Source organism: Moschus berezovskii, chromosome 3, assembly GCF_049115385.1.
Source record: "Moschus berezovskii isolate FMDL1 chromosome 3, NW_MosBer_1.0, whole genome shotgun sequence".
Lineage (NCBI taxonomy): Eukaryota > Metazoa > Chordata > Mammalia > Artiodactyla > Moschidae > Moschus > Moschus berezovskii.
Window position 1 is genome coordinate 45151698 of NC_142462.1, and position 17288 is coordinate 45168985.

Sequence of the window (17288 nt, forward strand, 5' to 3'; positions counted from 1 at the left end):
GTAAAACTTAAGGAACGACTGAGACAAAGTCAGGGAATTTACAAAACTTTATTGTTCATAGACATCTGTATATATGTATAGGTGTGTGCACACACACATATATGTACCATTATTTATACTATTTTATGATATATGCAGAGGGAAATACATGCATACAGTCTTCTGTTAAGTGGTCAATAACTTTAAGTAAATAGATCATTTAATTTTGACTGTAAACTTCAAAGATATACTTACAGGTGCTGATCAACAACTATACAACGGTTCTGAAAACCTTCAGTCACCCAAGCACAAAGCAGTGAAATGGAGAAAATAGGACATGAGTTTTAGAATCAGAAAGTCCTGAATTGGAGTTCAGCTCTATCACTTATTTAAATTTTGAGAATGAGTACACTCATCCTTAAAATAAGATCAGCTCTCTATATCTCACATAATTGCAAGTGAACCGGACACAAAATCTTATCCTTAGTGTACAATCAAAAGAATGTTATTTTCTCTTAGAAATTATCAGAAAAAAAGATAAAATGTAATAAGAAGTGAGTCTCTTTCTTTTTTATTTAGAACTCCATCTTAACATCAGAAACACAGCTGTTCAAAACAAGTCAGAGAAATTCTTCTGAATTTAAAAAAGATGTTTGCTTATGTTAAAGTTCCATAATGGACTGGCTCCATCTGCAAGGTTAGAAAGACAGATTAGGAAGTGTAATAGTGAAGAACATTAAGAATGGTTAATTTCAAAAGATAGCAGTGTCTTCTCTGGATATAGTGGCTCATTTTCTGTACCTCTTTAGTCCGCCATCTTAATAAGCTTTTAGAAACAAGAGACAAATGTAACAGATCTCACTGGATCTGAGTTGGTAGGAAGAGCAAATGTGGATAGCCCTTTTAAAATTATTATTTTAACAACTTTATGATGGTATGGGGCTTCCCTGGTGGCTCAGATGGTAAAGCATCTGCCTGCAATGGCGGAGAACCGGTTTCGATTCCTGGGTCGGGAAGATCCCCTGGAGAAGGGAATGACAACCCACTCCAGTACTCTTGCCTGGAAAGTTCCATGGATGAACATTGTGGTGTAATATATCGTGAATGTGCACGTTATAAATGACTTTTATAAATTTGTGGAGTTGTGTGACTGTCACCACAATCTTGTTTTGGAACATTTCAAACACTGCAAAAAGTTCCCTTGAGTCTGATAGCAATAGCCACTGACAGCATTCCTCTCCTGGCCACAGGCAGGAAGTTTACTTTCTATCTATGAGACTACCCTTTCTGGGTTCTTTGTATAAATTAAATTGTACAGTTTCAGTTTTGATGTCTGACTCCTTTCAATCACCAGTACTTTTTAGGTTTATTGATGTTGTAGCATGTATCAGATGTTTGTTCTTTTTATTGTTAAGAAGTACTCCATTGTTTGAATTCTCTATATTTATTTATCCATTGGATTTTTCGTGGTTTCACTTAAAATTTGCACCTTTGGACATATGATATTTTTGTATGATGTCCTAGAAATGGAATTGCTCAGTTACATGGTGAGTTTCTTTTTAACTATTTAAGAAGTTGCCAGATAGTTTTCCAAGGTGAAGGTACCATATTTTATTCCTATCAATAATGTCTAAGGATTCTGCTTTCTCTATGCCTTTGCCAGCACTTGGTAATGTCCTGTCTTTTGGGGTGAGTGTGGATGATACTGTGTTATTTTAACTTGAATTTTCCTAACGACCTATGATGAGAGTGAAAGTGAAAGTTGCTCAGTCGTATCCAACTCTTTGCGACCCAATGGACTATACAGTCCATGGAATTCTCCAGACCAAAGCACTGGAGTGGGCAACCTTTCCCTTCTCCAGGGGATCTTCCCAACGCAGGAATCAAACCCAGGTCTCCTGGATTGCAAGCAGATTCTTTACCAGCTGAGCCACCAGGGAAGCCCAAGAATACTGCAGTGGTACCCTATCCCTTCTGCAGGAGTCTTCCCGACCCAGGAATCAAACCAGGTTCTCCTGCATTACAGGCGGATTCTTAACCAACTGAGCTATGAGCATATTTTTAGGTGGTTAAAGTCAAAGCATACATATTTTTGGTAAAATATTTATTAAGAATTTTTTTCCATTATTCATTTGGGTTCTTTGTCTTTATATGGAGTTGTAAGAGTTCTTTATATATTTTGAATGTGTCTCTTATAAGTTACATGGAGTGCATCTATTTCCTGCTAGTTTTTGTCTTTTTATTTTCTTAAATGTGTATTTTAAAGAAAAAATTAACATTTTAATAGAATTCAGTTTATTGTTAGTTTTAGTTTGTGAATCATGCTGCTGATAGTGTACTAAGAACTATTCTGAGGTCAAAGAGATTTTCTCTAACAGGTTTTATACCATAAAATTTCTCTTATGTTTATATACTTTAAACATTCTGGTCAGTTACCTATTTTGTACCTATTTGTGTATATGGTATGATGCTGACATCCAGGTTCATTTTTTTGAACCACTAATGAATCTTTAATTGTACAAGCACCTTTTGTTAAAGAAACAAATCCCCCATTGAACTGCCTTGGTATCTTTATCAAAAATCAATCTACCATTAATGCAAGAATTTATTTCTGGAATCTTAATTCTGTTCTGTTTGATTATATCCCTAAATATTACAGTCTTTTGCTTACTCTGTAGCTTCATATTAAGTTCTGATATCTAATAATGTAATTACTCCAACTTTTTTTTTAATTGTTTTGGCTACTCTGCTGCTGCTGCTGCTAAGTCACTTCAGTCATGTCCGACTCTGTGCGATCCCATAGACGGCAGCCCACCAGGCTCCCCCGTCCCTGGGATTCTCCAGGCAAGAACACTGGAGTGGGTACTCTAGATTCTTTTAATTTCCACATTTTTTAGTATCAACTTATTGGGATTATGATAGGGGTCACATTGAAACTATAGATCAATTCAAAAAGAATTGCTATCTTACCAACATTGAATCTTCTAACTCATGTATGTGTAATATCTCTTCCTTTACTGAGCTGTCCTTTAATTTCTCAGTACAGTTTTATAATTTCCAGTGCAAAACTAGAATTTCTTTGTTTAATGTCTTCCAAATTATTCTGTTCTTCTTGGTGCTATTGAGAATGGAATTGTTTTTTTTTTAACAGCTTTATTGAGATATAATTTCCATCTTATAATTTTCACTCATGGTGAGTATAAGAGTCAATGATTTTTTTTTTGCCTTTTTTAAAGCTTTTTATTTTATATTGTAGTATAGCCAATTAACAATGTAGTGATAGTTTCAGGTGGACAGCAAAAGGACTTGGCCATATATACACATGTATCCAAGAATGGAATTGCTTTCTTAATTTCAGTTTGGGATTATTCACTGCCATTTTATAAAAACACATTTGATTTTTGTACACTGACCTTTTAGTTTATAATCTTACTAGTGTTTTTAGTTCTGATAGGTTTTTTTTTTTGTGGAATCCTTAGGGTTTTCTACAAGCAAGATTATGTTGTCTAGAAATAAAGACAGCTTTACTTCTTCCATTCCAGTGGGATAAGTTTGTATGAATTTCTTGTCCTTATTGCACTTTCTAAAACTTATGGTATAACACTGAGCAGAGTAGTGAGTGGAGACATCCCTGCTTTGTTCCTGAAGAACATCAGTGACTAGTTGTGACAGTAATGCAGGGATTCTACCCTAAGCCTCTTGTAGAATCCCTTCCTTTCTTCCCCTCTAAAGCTCATTGGAAGGATTTTTATTGGCCTAAAATTTTAGAATGGTGAGCAGAAGTATTTAAGAAGAGCTTTTAAAGCAAACAGTAGCTGATCAGACTTTGCACTTTCTTCTCTTCACCAATGGAACTCTCAAATCCTGGCAATATGAAGAGGTACTGAATGAATTATGTTTTCATATTTGAAAGAGGATAAAGGGTTTACATACATGCATACATACATACATACATACATACATACGCAGCAAATAAACCCTCATATTCACTTTGGTTTATATTTCAATAATTTTTTTATGGAAATGGTTACATTTGTGACAATGGCCTTATTTACATAGGTTAGGGTTAGGGTTATTATATTGTCCCAAAATGCAACCAAAGAAATTATGCATGTAAAATCCTAAGAAAGGAAATGAAAATCTCAATTAAGTTAGAAAGATATGAACACAGACAATTGCATATTTTTTCCTTTGCTTCTGAAATAGTTTGAAAATATAACCAATTCCACCAAATACTGATACCATTCTTCTTTTTCTTTCTAATGAATGTTTACAATGAAAACCCACAAATTTAAAGTAAAGGTGACTTAGATAGTTGCATTCAGACTCTAGATGGAACCTTCCAGATGATAATAATAGTTCTATATATCTTGTTTAGTATTTCTTGAAGATATCATATTATATCAGCAGATTAGTTTAGAAAAATTCCCCCATGTTCCATGGAATATATTCCATAGTCAATAAAAATACTGGAACAAAAATTTAACTATCATTTATAACTGTTAAATTTACTTGAAAAATTTTCCAAATAATATAAGATTACAGAAAGTAGAATTAAAATAAACAAATCTTTCACTTTCTCACTGTAAAAGTAAATAGTTCATGTTGAATGTAAACTCAACCTAGATATGAGGCAGACATGCAAAAAGCTTGTGGTAACAATTCTACTCCCAAGAAATTGCAAGATATTTGAAGAAGTAGAGCTAATCCATAGCAAACATTGAATACATGAGATTGTCTATTGAAATTTAAAATGTCACAAACCATGGGTACATGTATGTACACATACAATTTTTGTACTATCTTCATTTGTTCAAAGAATATATTAATGGGAGATAGAGAATATATCTTATCCCATTTTCTCATGAAGATTTTCATTTCTCTTTCCTCTTAGAAATCTGAAAGGCAAATCTCCCATCTAGTCTTCTAAATACATGTATCATTTTCAACTCTCTTCTTTGTATGTGTATGTGAAATGAGTATGTGTGTGTCATGTATATATAGATAGCTGGATGGATGGATGGATGAATATATAGGTAGATCCTCAGTAAATTATGGTAGTAGTGAAAACTATAAAGATAAAAATGAAAACTGTCATAATCTGACAATTTATACTCTCTTTCCTTTCTTCTTTATACCCAGGTACACACAGTAAATGTTAGGAGTATATTGTAAAGAAGTTTACATACGTATTTTGTATATAGGTATAAATTACCTAACAAAGATGTTTTCTTGTTACATCAAAAGATCTTCATAAGATAGGTTTAATTGTTTTTATTATATTTGTAGATATTTAATCATCTATATCCACCATTCCTCAGTTGCTAAACATTTGTGCTGACTTCCCCTTTTCAATATTATAAACAATACTACAATACCATAGTGAAGATGCTGCCATGATGTTCTTTATTCCCCTAAAATATAGAGTCCATATGGGGGTTGTACTCAGGAACAGAATAAACAGTTCTGCAAGGCAAGCATTTTAGTGTCAAAAAGTTGGAGTGCCCCTGGTTCTTTCAGGAAGATGTGATTGGCTTGGTTGAATAATTGTATAGACTTGGAGGAAACTGAGTTCCACCTGCTCAGGGATAAGCCGATATTGGACTGGATCCCCTTGATGAAAAGTGGAAGTGTGAATCGCTCAGTCATGTCCAAACTTTTGCAACCCCATGAACTTTAGCCCACCCAGGCTGCTGCATCCATGGGGATTCTCCAAGCAAGAATATTGTAGTGGTTTACCGTTACTTCTCCAGAGGATCTTCTCAACCTAGGGATTGAAGCGGGATCTCTGGCAGATTCTTTACCATCTAAGCCAACAGGGAAGCCCAGATCACTTGATAAAGAGTGCTATTTGGTGAAGGGTTTTTATATACACCAGAGAGGGAAGTGGATCTTATGATTAGACCATTTAAGACCCTACTAATTAAACTAGATAATGAGGCAGCATATAATATTGAGTCTTGATTTTAGCCCTTAGACCATGATTAGTGTTTTTTATTTCCTTCCAATGACTTTATCATTTCAGGAAGTGGGTTATTGGGGTTTTTTGTTCTTTTTTTTTTTTTGGCTTATGTTATTTTTTAAATTTTGTTCTGCTAAAACAGAGTACAAAAAGGGATCAAAGTTAGGACCATGTCATAAAAGGAATCAGAGTCAGATCATATTAAATAATCCTGAATTTAATTTGACGGGTAATATGATTGCAGCCATGAAATTAAAAAATGCTTACTCCTTGGAAGGAAAGTTATCAACAACCTAGACAGCATATTAAAAAACAGAGATACTACTTTGCCAACAAAGGTCCGTCTAGTCAAGGCTATGGTTTTTCCAGTAGTCATGTATGGATGTGAGAACTGGACTGTGAAGAAAGCTGAGCACCAAAGAATTGATGATTTTGAACTGTGGTGTTGGAGAAGACTCGAGAGTCCCTTGGACTGCAAGAAGGTCCAACCAGTCCATCCTAAAGGAGATCAGTCATTGGTGTTCATTGGAAGGACTGATGCTAAAGCTGAAACTCCAGTATTTTGGCCACCTCACGCGAAGAGTTGACTCATTGGAAAAGACCCTGATGGTGGGAGGGATTGGGGGCAGGAGGAGAAGGGGATGACAGAGAACGAGATGGCTGGATGGCATCAGCGACTCGATGGACATGAGTTTGAGTGAACTCCGGGAGCTGGTGATGGACAGGGAGGCCTGGTGTGCTGCGGTTCATGGGGTTGCAAAGAGTCAGACATGACTGAGTGATTGAACTGAACTGAACTGATGAACACCATTGAAATCACTGAGGCTTCCTTTTTGAGATTTTTTTTTTAACGGTTTTGCCTGGTTCAAAGGTGAATTCCGAAAAAAGTTTTACCATAATGAAATAAGGTACACCAATTTTTTAAAAAAACATTCTATCATCTTTATTTGAGACTGCACTCCTGTGCTCACATGTGGTATATCAAATAAAGGGGAACTGCAAAAAGCAAAGGAGAAAAAGCAAGATATACCCATTTGAATGCAGAGTTCCAAAGAATAGCAAGGAGAAATAAGGTAGCCTTCCTCAGTGATCAGTGCAAAGAAATACAGGAAAACAATAGAATGGGAAAGATTAGAGATCTATTCAAGAAAATTAGAGATACTAAGGGAATATTTCATGCAAAGATGGGCTCAATAAAGGACAGAAATGGTACGGACCTAACAGAAGCTAAAGATATTGAGAAGAGGTAACTAGAACACAGAAGAACTGTGCAAAAAAGATCTTCATGACCCAGATAATCACGATGCTGTGATCACTCACCTAGAGTCAGACATACTGGAATGTGAAGTCAAGTGGACCTTAGGAAGCATCACTACGAACAGTGGAGGTGATAGAATTCCAGTTGAGCTATTTCAAATCCTGAAAGATGATGCTGTGAAAGTGGGGCACTCAATATGCCAGCAAATTTGGAAAATGCAGCAGTGGCCACAGGACTGTAAAATGTCAGTTTTTATTCCAGTCCCAAAGAAAGGCAGTGACAAAGATTGTTCCAACTACCACACAATTGCATTCATCTCACACGCTAGCAAATTAATGCTCAAAATTCTCCAAGCCAGGCTTCAGCAATACATGAACTGTGAACTTCCAGATGTTCAAGCTGGTTTTAGAAAAGGCAGAGGAACCAGAGATCAGATTGCTAACATCCACTGGATCATCAAAAAAGCAAGAGAGTTCTAGAAAAACATCTATATCTTTTTTATTGACTATGCCAAAGCCTTTGACTGTGTGGATCACAACAAACTGTGGAAAGTTTTGAAAGAGGTGGGAATACCAGACCACCTGACCTGCCTCTTAAGAAACCTGTATGCAGGTCAGGAAGCAACAGTTAGAACTGGACATGGAACAACAGACTGGTGCCAAATAGGAAAAGGAGTACATCAACGCTGTATATCGTCACCGTGCTTATTTAACTTATATGCAGAGTACATCATGAGAAACTCTGGGCTGGAGTAAGCACAGGCTGGAATCAAGATTGCCGGGAGAAATATCAATAAGCTCAGATATGCAGATGACACCACACTTATGCCAGTAATTGAAGAAGAACTAAAAAGCCTCTTGATGAAAGTGAAAGAGGAGAGTGAAAAAGTTGGCTTAAAGCTCAACATTCAGAAAACTAAGATCATGGCATCTGGTCCCATCACTTCATGGCAAATATATGGGGAAACAATGGAAACTGACTTTATTTCAATGCTGACTTTATTTGGGGGGGCGGACTCCAAAATCACTGCAGATGGTGACTGCAGCCATGAAATTAAAAGACGCATACTCCTTGGAAGGAAAGTTATGACCAAGCTAGACAGCATATTATAAAGCAGAGACATTACTTTGCCAACAAGTCCATCTAGTCAAGGCTATAGCTTTTCCAGTAATCATGTATGGATGTGAGAGTTGGACTAGAAAGAAAGTTGAGTGCTGAAGCATTGAGGCTTTTGAACTGTGGTGTTGGAGAAGACTCTTGAGAGTCCCTTGGACTGCAAGGAAATCTAGCCAGTCCCTCCTAATGGAGATCAGTCCTGAGTGTTCATTGGAAGGACTGATGTTGAAGCTGAAACTCCAATATGTTGGCCTCCTGATGCAAAGAGCTGACTCATTTGAAAAGACCCTGATATGGGAAAGATTGAAGACAGGAGGAGAAGGGGACGACAGAAGATGAGATGGCTGGATGGCATCACTGACTCAATGGACATGAGTTTAGGTAAACTCCGGGAGTTGGTGATGGACAGGGCGGCCTGGCATGCTACGGTCCATGGGGTCTCAGAGTCGGACACAACTAAGCAACTGAACTGAACTGAGGCAAAAATGTGGTGAACTCTATTTCACGCAGTTAGATAAATTGTAGGTAACACACACTTAACATGTCTTCTACATTGTTTAGGAACACTTAATGAGAAAACTTGTTTTTAAGGTCAGGTGTTTAAAGGTTAAGACACGTATGTCATTGGTTCTGTTTCTTGTGGAACACCTTGAGAACATGTTTTCCATCCTAAATCTGCAAGTTCTGGGAAACTAAACAGATTCTCACAAGCAGGTCTTAACCCCAAATTTCTCCCTTGCCATTCAGAATGGCTTTTTCTCTTTCACTCATGTTAATGTCCAAATATGTTGTAAATATATGATACAATTTCTCATTGTAAGCCCCTCAAAGTGTCTTAGAGATAAACAGAGTATACAACTATAGAAAAAAACATATTTGAGTTGAATCTCTTTTAAAATCATTTCTTCCTCATATATTTCAGTGAAAACTTGCATTCATTTCCTCAGTGACAAAGGAAGTATTTACTGTTGGGACTAGTTCCTCATTCACATCATCACTTTTCCTGACATCTGTCAAGATAAATATTGCTTGTAGAAATGGGTTCCTGCCATTACGTGACATTAATGGCTGTGCTTTTAACTGGGTATGGATGAACACAATTTTCTGTTTTTCTTAATAAATTAAAATTAAAGGAATTAATGATTTTCTGTAAGGAGAGGGTAAAGACATTCAAGATGCTTAACCTACATGTTAAGGAGGGCAATTTGGTGATGTATATATATATATATATATATATATATATATATATAGTATATGATTTTGTCTTGGAAAATGGATAACAAGAAATGAGATTCAATTAAAAGAGAAAAGACTTCTAGAATATTTTCTAAAATTATCTTCTAGAATATTTTTTTGACAATTAGAGTGATGAGCAAAGGTATGTAGAAAGAAAAATGTGGGACTCAGGAAGGAAAACGGGTTCTAATTTGGTTGTTTTACTTTCTGGCCAACCTAGCCAAGTTTCTAACCTCCCGTAGTCTCAGCTGCTTTGTCCTAAAATGGTATGGACAATGCCTAACATGAAAAGTTATAGAGATGATTTAAAAATGCAAAGTAGGAGAAACTCTAGAAATGTTACTTTTTTCCCCTTCTATCCCTGAAGATGTTACCGAAGAGATTGAAAACAAGGAATTTAACACATATGCTGGGAAAGGTTGGGGACGGGAGGAGAAGGGGACGACAGAGAATGAGATAGCTGGATGGCATCACCTACTCTGTGGACATGAGTTTGAGTGAACTCCGGGAGTTGGTGATGGACAGGGAGGCCTGGCGTGCTGTGATTCATGGGGTCGCGGAGAGTCAGACACGACTAAGCGACTGAACTGAACTGAACTGAACTGAATATTGGTACAAAGCAGAAACACCAAACAGAATTCACTAGTTCAAAGTCATATATTTTGAAACATACAACTAAAAGTTCCATAAATCTTATGCAGTAGAAAACTAGATGAAATAAAGCAGCTCACTTTTTGTTTAAAGCACAATTTCAGAGGAATGTTTATCCTTAGCCTGGCCACCTAATAACATACAATATTTATTCTTAATTTCAGATAATATTATAGTAACAGTTTTTAAAAATAGAGCAATCAATATAACCAAAGTAATTATATTAAATAACTCTTTAGTGAAAAATATTCCCTAACATATGCTGGATGGTAGAATCTGTTGAACTGTGTTGAATACCTCTTTTACTAAAGCAAATTGATTTTGATGAGACCAGGTTTAGCCTGTAGCACAAAAATAATCTGGACACCTGGATTTTATTTATAGTATCCCTAAAGTGACTCAGCAAATTCAGAACTTTTCTCTCCAAATCAGTTTTTCAACTACTCCCCCAGATAATGGTGATTATAATATTATTATGTTATCAGGCCTGTGTATACTTCATTCTTTATAGACTTGCATACTAAGATATATAAATATTAATATTACATATTCATTTAACAGATGTATAGGACATAGTAACACAAATGCTAAAATACAAAAATGATAAAATCTTTAATACTGAAAAGGTAACAATTTCATCTTTGTAATGGCTGATAAAGGTATAAATAAGTCATAGACATATATGCATCAATAGAAAAATGGAAACTATAGTGACGAAACAAGCAGAGTCTTTCCCAAGTGATCACTTACAGCTTCAGATCAAATGCTATTTAAAACATATGCATTACCATATGTAGATGCTCCAGTGGGAAGTTGCTGTATAACACAGGGAGCTCAACCCCATATTCTGTGACAACCAGTAGGGGTGGGATGCGGTGTGGTGGGAAGGTTCAAGAGGGAAGGGATATATGCATACTTACAGCTAATTCACTAATTCACAGTGTTGTATGGCAGAAACCAACACAACATTGTGAAGCAATTATCTTCCAATTAAAAATAAATTTAAAAACATTAAATGCTGCCATTTAATAATCCACAAGCTGCCTAAACCCAAAATGTTTCCTCTCCTCGGTATTGACTGAGAGATACTGACTCCCCAACATTTTTTACATCCTGGTAGTTTCTCCTTTTAATGGCCTAATTGTAAGGTCTCTCATCACTCTCCCCTCTGCAACTGAAGGAGAAAGGGAAGGGCTATGTATGCAGCTCCCCAGCCCATCCTCTCTTATTGCACACCAGGTTCCCTGGCCCTAGCCTAATGGGAGACTCATCTCTAACCCATTCATTTGGAGTGTGGGCTCCACTCTTAGCATTACTGTATATTAGGTGTTGTCTTGAGCAGTTAACCTCACAAAATCTTATTTTATTCATGTAGAATAGAGGGTTTCCTTTTTGTTATTTTTAAGATTTATTGTGTTAATATAATTTTACAGACATTTTCCAAGAACAGAGTACAGTACAAATCTATTATTTTTAACATCACTGTAACTGGTTCATTAGCCCTCATTTTAGCTCAGTCGATCAATCATGTAGGACTTTTTGCAAAGCCATGAAATGCAGCACGCCAGGCATTAAGCCCTATATAGAGAAAATTAGACACTTCAAAGTTTCAAAACTGAAAATTAGACACTTCAGTTTTCATCCATTCATGATTCATTCATTTACAAATTTAGTGTAACCTAGATGCCATGTACTTGCTACACACATTATACTAGAACCCCAGCGATGCAGAACTGATCCACAGAGCTCTTCCTTTTCATTCATGAAGGGCAACAGGTTTTCTGTTCATAGCCTATTTTCCCTTTATCTCCTACCCTCTATTGCTGCTCAATCACTGTGGTTAAGTACTATAAACACAACTATTCCACTGGTTTTGCTACCAAGATAATATCCCTAGATATTGTGTGCACAGAAAATTCAGAATGCAGCTTTCATCTTGGTATTAATTTTTTTGTTGTTGATGAATAACAAGTTACCACAAATTTAATGCCTGAAAACAACACACATTTAGTATCTCAATGTTTCTGTAGTTCAAGAATCTCAAGCATGGCTTAACTGGGTCCCCTGATCAGGAACTCACATAGCTGCAATCTGTGTGTTGTCCGCAAAGGCAGTCATCATGATAGTTCTATTTAACATTCATCACCAAACATAGTTACAACATTTTTTTCTTGTGATAAAAACTTTTAAGATCTACTCTCAGCAACTATCAAACATATAAGTTAAAATAAAGAAAAAAACTGTGTGAACGAAATGTGCATTTATGATGTGGAAGTCCTGAAAATTTTCTTGGTGAGAATTATTTCTGAAGCATTTCAGAAAGAGGAAATCCTATGCCCTCTTAGTAAGAATAGTTTATCAGTTCATACATCATCTGACATTTGAAAGATTTTGCTTAACAAACTCAGAATACCAGTGTCTTTTGACGTATTGTTGTTGTTGTTTAATCGCTCAGTTGTGTCCAACTCTTTGCAACCCCATGAAATATATATAGCCTGCAAAGCTCCTCTGTCCATGGGATTTCACAGGCAAGAATAATGGAGGGGGTTGCAATTTCCTTCTGCAGGGGATCTTCCCAATCCAGATATCAAACCCAAGTCTCTAAAGTGCATTCTTTACCACTGAGCCGCTTTTGACTTATCTTCCTTATTTCCCATGCCAATGGCCATTTCAGTCCTATGGCAGGCCAACTTGGACCTATCTCATCCAGGATGGTCTAAGTGTGAATAGCATTTTATACATGCTTTGAAGCCCATGCAACATGTTTACCTTAATATTATTCAAATTACATTAGAAAAAGACAAGTGGTGAACTTTTGTTCATAGAAATGTGAAATTCAATATTCACTTCAAATTCTTTATGAATGTTTGCGTATTTAAAAGAAGGAAAGAAGATGTTATACAGTAATTGACTGGATTAAAAAAAGCTAATGGTTGAAGAACTGAGTTTGTAATTTGCATGTCCAGACTTACAGTTGGATTATATTTGGCATGAATATGGTGTTTCCATTTTGATGTTTCTGGAAACAGTCAAGTATGGATTGCTAATAATGCAATTGATGAGCTTAATTATGTTTGTAAAAATGTTTTCTTATAATGAACAAAAGTAAGTAAAGTTAAAGAACAAATAGTGAAATATTCTTTAGGTTTTGTTTTCAAATGTTAATGAATTAATATAGCATTTGATAAGATGCAAAGGAAATCATTATGATTTTTTAATTTAATTTGATATTTCTAAATACTTTCTTGGATAATTTATAACAGTAGGTACAACATCCTTATGCAAGAGTATAATTAAGATAAACTATAAAAATAGATTTAATTGAACTATCCTTTGTGTATTTTTCATCATCCTTAGTACATCATTAGCATTGATAGTTATTTTGTTGTTCAGTCTGTAAGTCATGTCCAGTTCTTTGTAACCATGTGAACTGCAGCACACCAGGCTTCTGTGTCCATTATTATCTCCCTGAGTTTCGTCAAACTCATGTCCATCGAGTCAGAGATGCCATTCAACCATCTCATCCTCTGTCACCCCCTTCTTTTGCCCTCAATTTCTCCTGGCATCAGGGTATTTTCTAGTGAGTCAGATCTTCACATCAGGTGCCCAAAGTATAGGAGCTTCACCTTCAGCATCAGTCCTTATGATGAATATATTCATATTAATATAGACAATATATTTATATAGACAATCTTTCTTCTTCTTCAGCCCAACTACTTATATGACTAAATTAAGCAGTATATCTTTGTTCTATAATAACTTTATTATGAATAATAAAATATTGATTTAAAGACTGCTATTCATAAGATAGTATATTCTTGAAAATAGTAATTCTATAGTAATTGATGAAAATTTTCCTTTTCCTTCATGCTTAGATGTAGCACATGATAGTGTTGAAATGAAACAAGTATTGTAATTTTGCCCACATTCAGTGCTCTAATTATAAAATCATGATATTTTCATGTTATTTAATAATGGAAATACAAACATTTTTGTAATACTTTAAATATCAGAGCATTTAATGTAACATATTGATAAACATATAAAATAAAATAGATTTAAACTGCAAATTTAAATTCAAATGTGAGGATGTTTCCTTAGTATGCTCCTGTTTATTTTATGTACAGCTTTTTTATTTTTTCATTTCAGTTTATTGTGGTATAATGGACTTATAAAATTATAAGATATTTAAGGTGTACATCATGGTGATTTATGAATACATTGTGTTGTAGTTGCTTATAGATTTCCCTTTAAGACTTCTTTAACCACATTTATGCTTATATGTTATAAAATTACTGTAACTTTTGATTATCTCTTTTACTAAAGCTCCTTTGTTCTTTACAGTAATTGTTGGCCTCTCTTCTCTGCCATACTGGAGCTAAAGAGCAAAACCAGTATACTTTCATGGCTTCTGAGGAAACATTTTAGCAATGTTTCTAGATGGAATAGAAACAGAGAGGAAAATAAGTTTATGTTGTTAAAAATTTGTAAAAGTTAAAACCAATGGTATCACTTATCAAGGACCACTTAGATTTAACCATTTCAGTTAAAAACTAATTTTGCCTCTTAGGCTTATCAAATTTTTTATTGACATTCTTCTCTCTAGATTTGAGCTGATTTGTTTTATTTTTATAGAAGTGTTTTTGTTTTTTCTGTCTATATTCAATACATAAAATATCACAGTATAACTATAGAAATGGGAAATAAAAATATGTGGATTTACATTCTTAGAAATTATATAAATTAAATTCATACTCATGGCATCCAAATTAGGATACAAGCAACTACTGTAAAATAAACAAATGTTTTCCCTTAGGTCTTTTTATTTTCTAACTTGCTTTTCTTTCACAAACTTTTAATATTTCTGTTACTTTATTGTGTACATAAAAATCAGTAGCAGTCAACACAGCAGGATCAACAAGAAGAAAAGTAACTTTTGAAAATTTGCTGTGTATTAGAAGTGGTTTCTATATACATTGACCCTTGAACAATATGCGTTTGAACTACATGGGTTCATTTAAATGGAGTTTTTTTTCAATAGTAAATATATAATGCTACACAATCCACAGTTGGTTGAATCCAGGGATATGGAACTGAGTACACAGAGGAGCCTTGAATACAAAGAGCTGAGTGTAAGTTATATGAGGATTTTAAACTGCACAGAGGGTCAGCACCTCAATCCCCAGGTTGTGGAAGGGTCAATTGTCTATCAAGTCTCATTTTTCAGAGATTTTCATGGCTATGTATTACTCCCATTTTACCAAAGACACTGATTTGTAAAGTATATTTCAGTTCAGTTCAGTTTAGTTCAGTCACTCAGTTGTGTCCGACTCTTTGCGACCCCGTGAATCACAGCATACCAGGCCTCCCTGTCCATCACCAACTCCCGGAGTTCACTCAAACTCACGTCCATCGAGTCGGTGATGCCATCCAGCCATCTCATTCTCTGTCGTCCCCTTCTCCTCCTACTCCCAATCCCTCCCAGCATCAGACTCTTTTCTAGTGAGAAAGTGTCAAATTCATTAGCATGAAACTGTATTTTACAAAATTAAATAATTATTGTGGATATAGTTGTAATTTCCTATTACAGATCCTTTACTACAAGATTTTAGAATGTACTCAGTCACTAAAAATCAAATGACACTAAGAACCCAACTATTTATCTTCAAGACAATGTCATTTTGCAAAATGAAAACATAATCAGTTTTTTTAAGTAGTCACATGTTAATTAATAGATTCTGAAATTCTACATTTTAGCTATACCTTTACAAGGTGTAACAATTCTGTTTGTAGTTTCTAAGTATATGGCTACACCATATTCTATATAGCACAGAATTATTTTTATGAACTGTATTTATATGGTAATTTTTTCCATTTTTTAATTTAAATATATTTTTTAAAATTTTACAGTGCTGTGTTGCTTTCTGCCATACAACAGTTTTTAAGCTTAAAAAGAAATAAGAGCAGTGCCATGAGCACTTTACTATACCCTACTATGCTCTGCTATCATCTAACATAAATATTGATATAAAACTTGGTCTTGAAAATATGCCTTTACACTAAAGAAATCTCATCAATCATCTTTTGGGATCCCAGATTGACCTTGTCTTAAAATTGATACGGATATATTGACCACATTAGAAATTCAGTATATGTATCTGTTTTATGAAATTTTTAATAAGTGATGAATTACAACTTGTGAGAGATTCAATCATGAAAAATAAAGCCAAATCTTAAATTAAGAATATGTTTTTATTTTTTCTGGACAAATTCCGTGGGAAAATCCTTTAAATATGAACAGCTATTTTTAAATTCTCATTTTGTAATTTCTAAAATGGCTTAACACTATTTATATACACACTTGTATATAAAATAATTGAATAAATAGTGGCTAATAACTTTTCTTCATCTTCTACTCTTTCTTAGTATCTATCTAATGTCTTATTGTAGAATCAGTCCTGGTGAATCTTTAAATGCTAATGCCTAAGAAATCAACTTTTGTTGAGGCTGAAAGTCATATATAATACATGCTCTTTGTCATATAGTAAATGCTAGTCTTCACTGATCCAGTTATGTTCAGTTTGGATCATCAATTAATCTTTAAGAACAGCAACACTGAGCTAAGAAACTTGTGACAGAAAAGCTCCACAAGTGGGGCCACAGAGAGCTAGTATATTATTTAACTCCGACCCTTGGCAACCCTTTGTAGAAACATGCAGTTAATTTGTTTTGTTTTTGTTTTGAGGCTAAATCTTCAGAACACTTGCTCTGGTGTAAAATCAGGTCTCTAGATGAGAGTGGGGAGTGGGGTACTAGGGGAAAAGAGGGAGAATGAGGGGTGGGGGGAAGGGAGGATGAAAGGGAGGGAGGAGGAAGGAAGAAAAGGAAAGAGTAAATTCACTTGAAAGTATCATGTCACCTTCTTGCCTGGAGAATCCCAGGGATGGGGGAGCCTGGTGGGCTGTCATCTCGGGTTGCACAGAGTCGGACACGACTGAAGTGACTTAGCAGCAGCAGCAGCAATAAACAGTATTTTACCAAAATGCACCCCTAAAAAATAATGAAGCAGCAGTCCATAATTCAGCT

The 17288-nt window shown here is 35.1% G+C and overlaps 1 protein-coding gene across 1 annotated transcript in view; it reads left to right on the top strand.

Moving 5' to 3' along the window:
• Positions 1–17288, top strand: part of PCLO (piccolo presynaptic cytomatrix protein) — a 316952-nt gene that overhangs the window by 239304 nt on the left and 60360 nt on the right. The gene's annotated exons all lie outside the window — the stretch shown is intronic.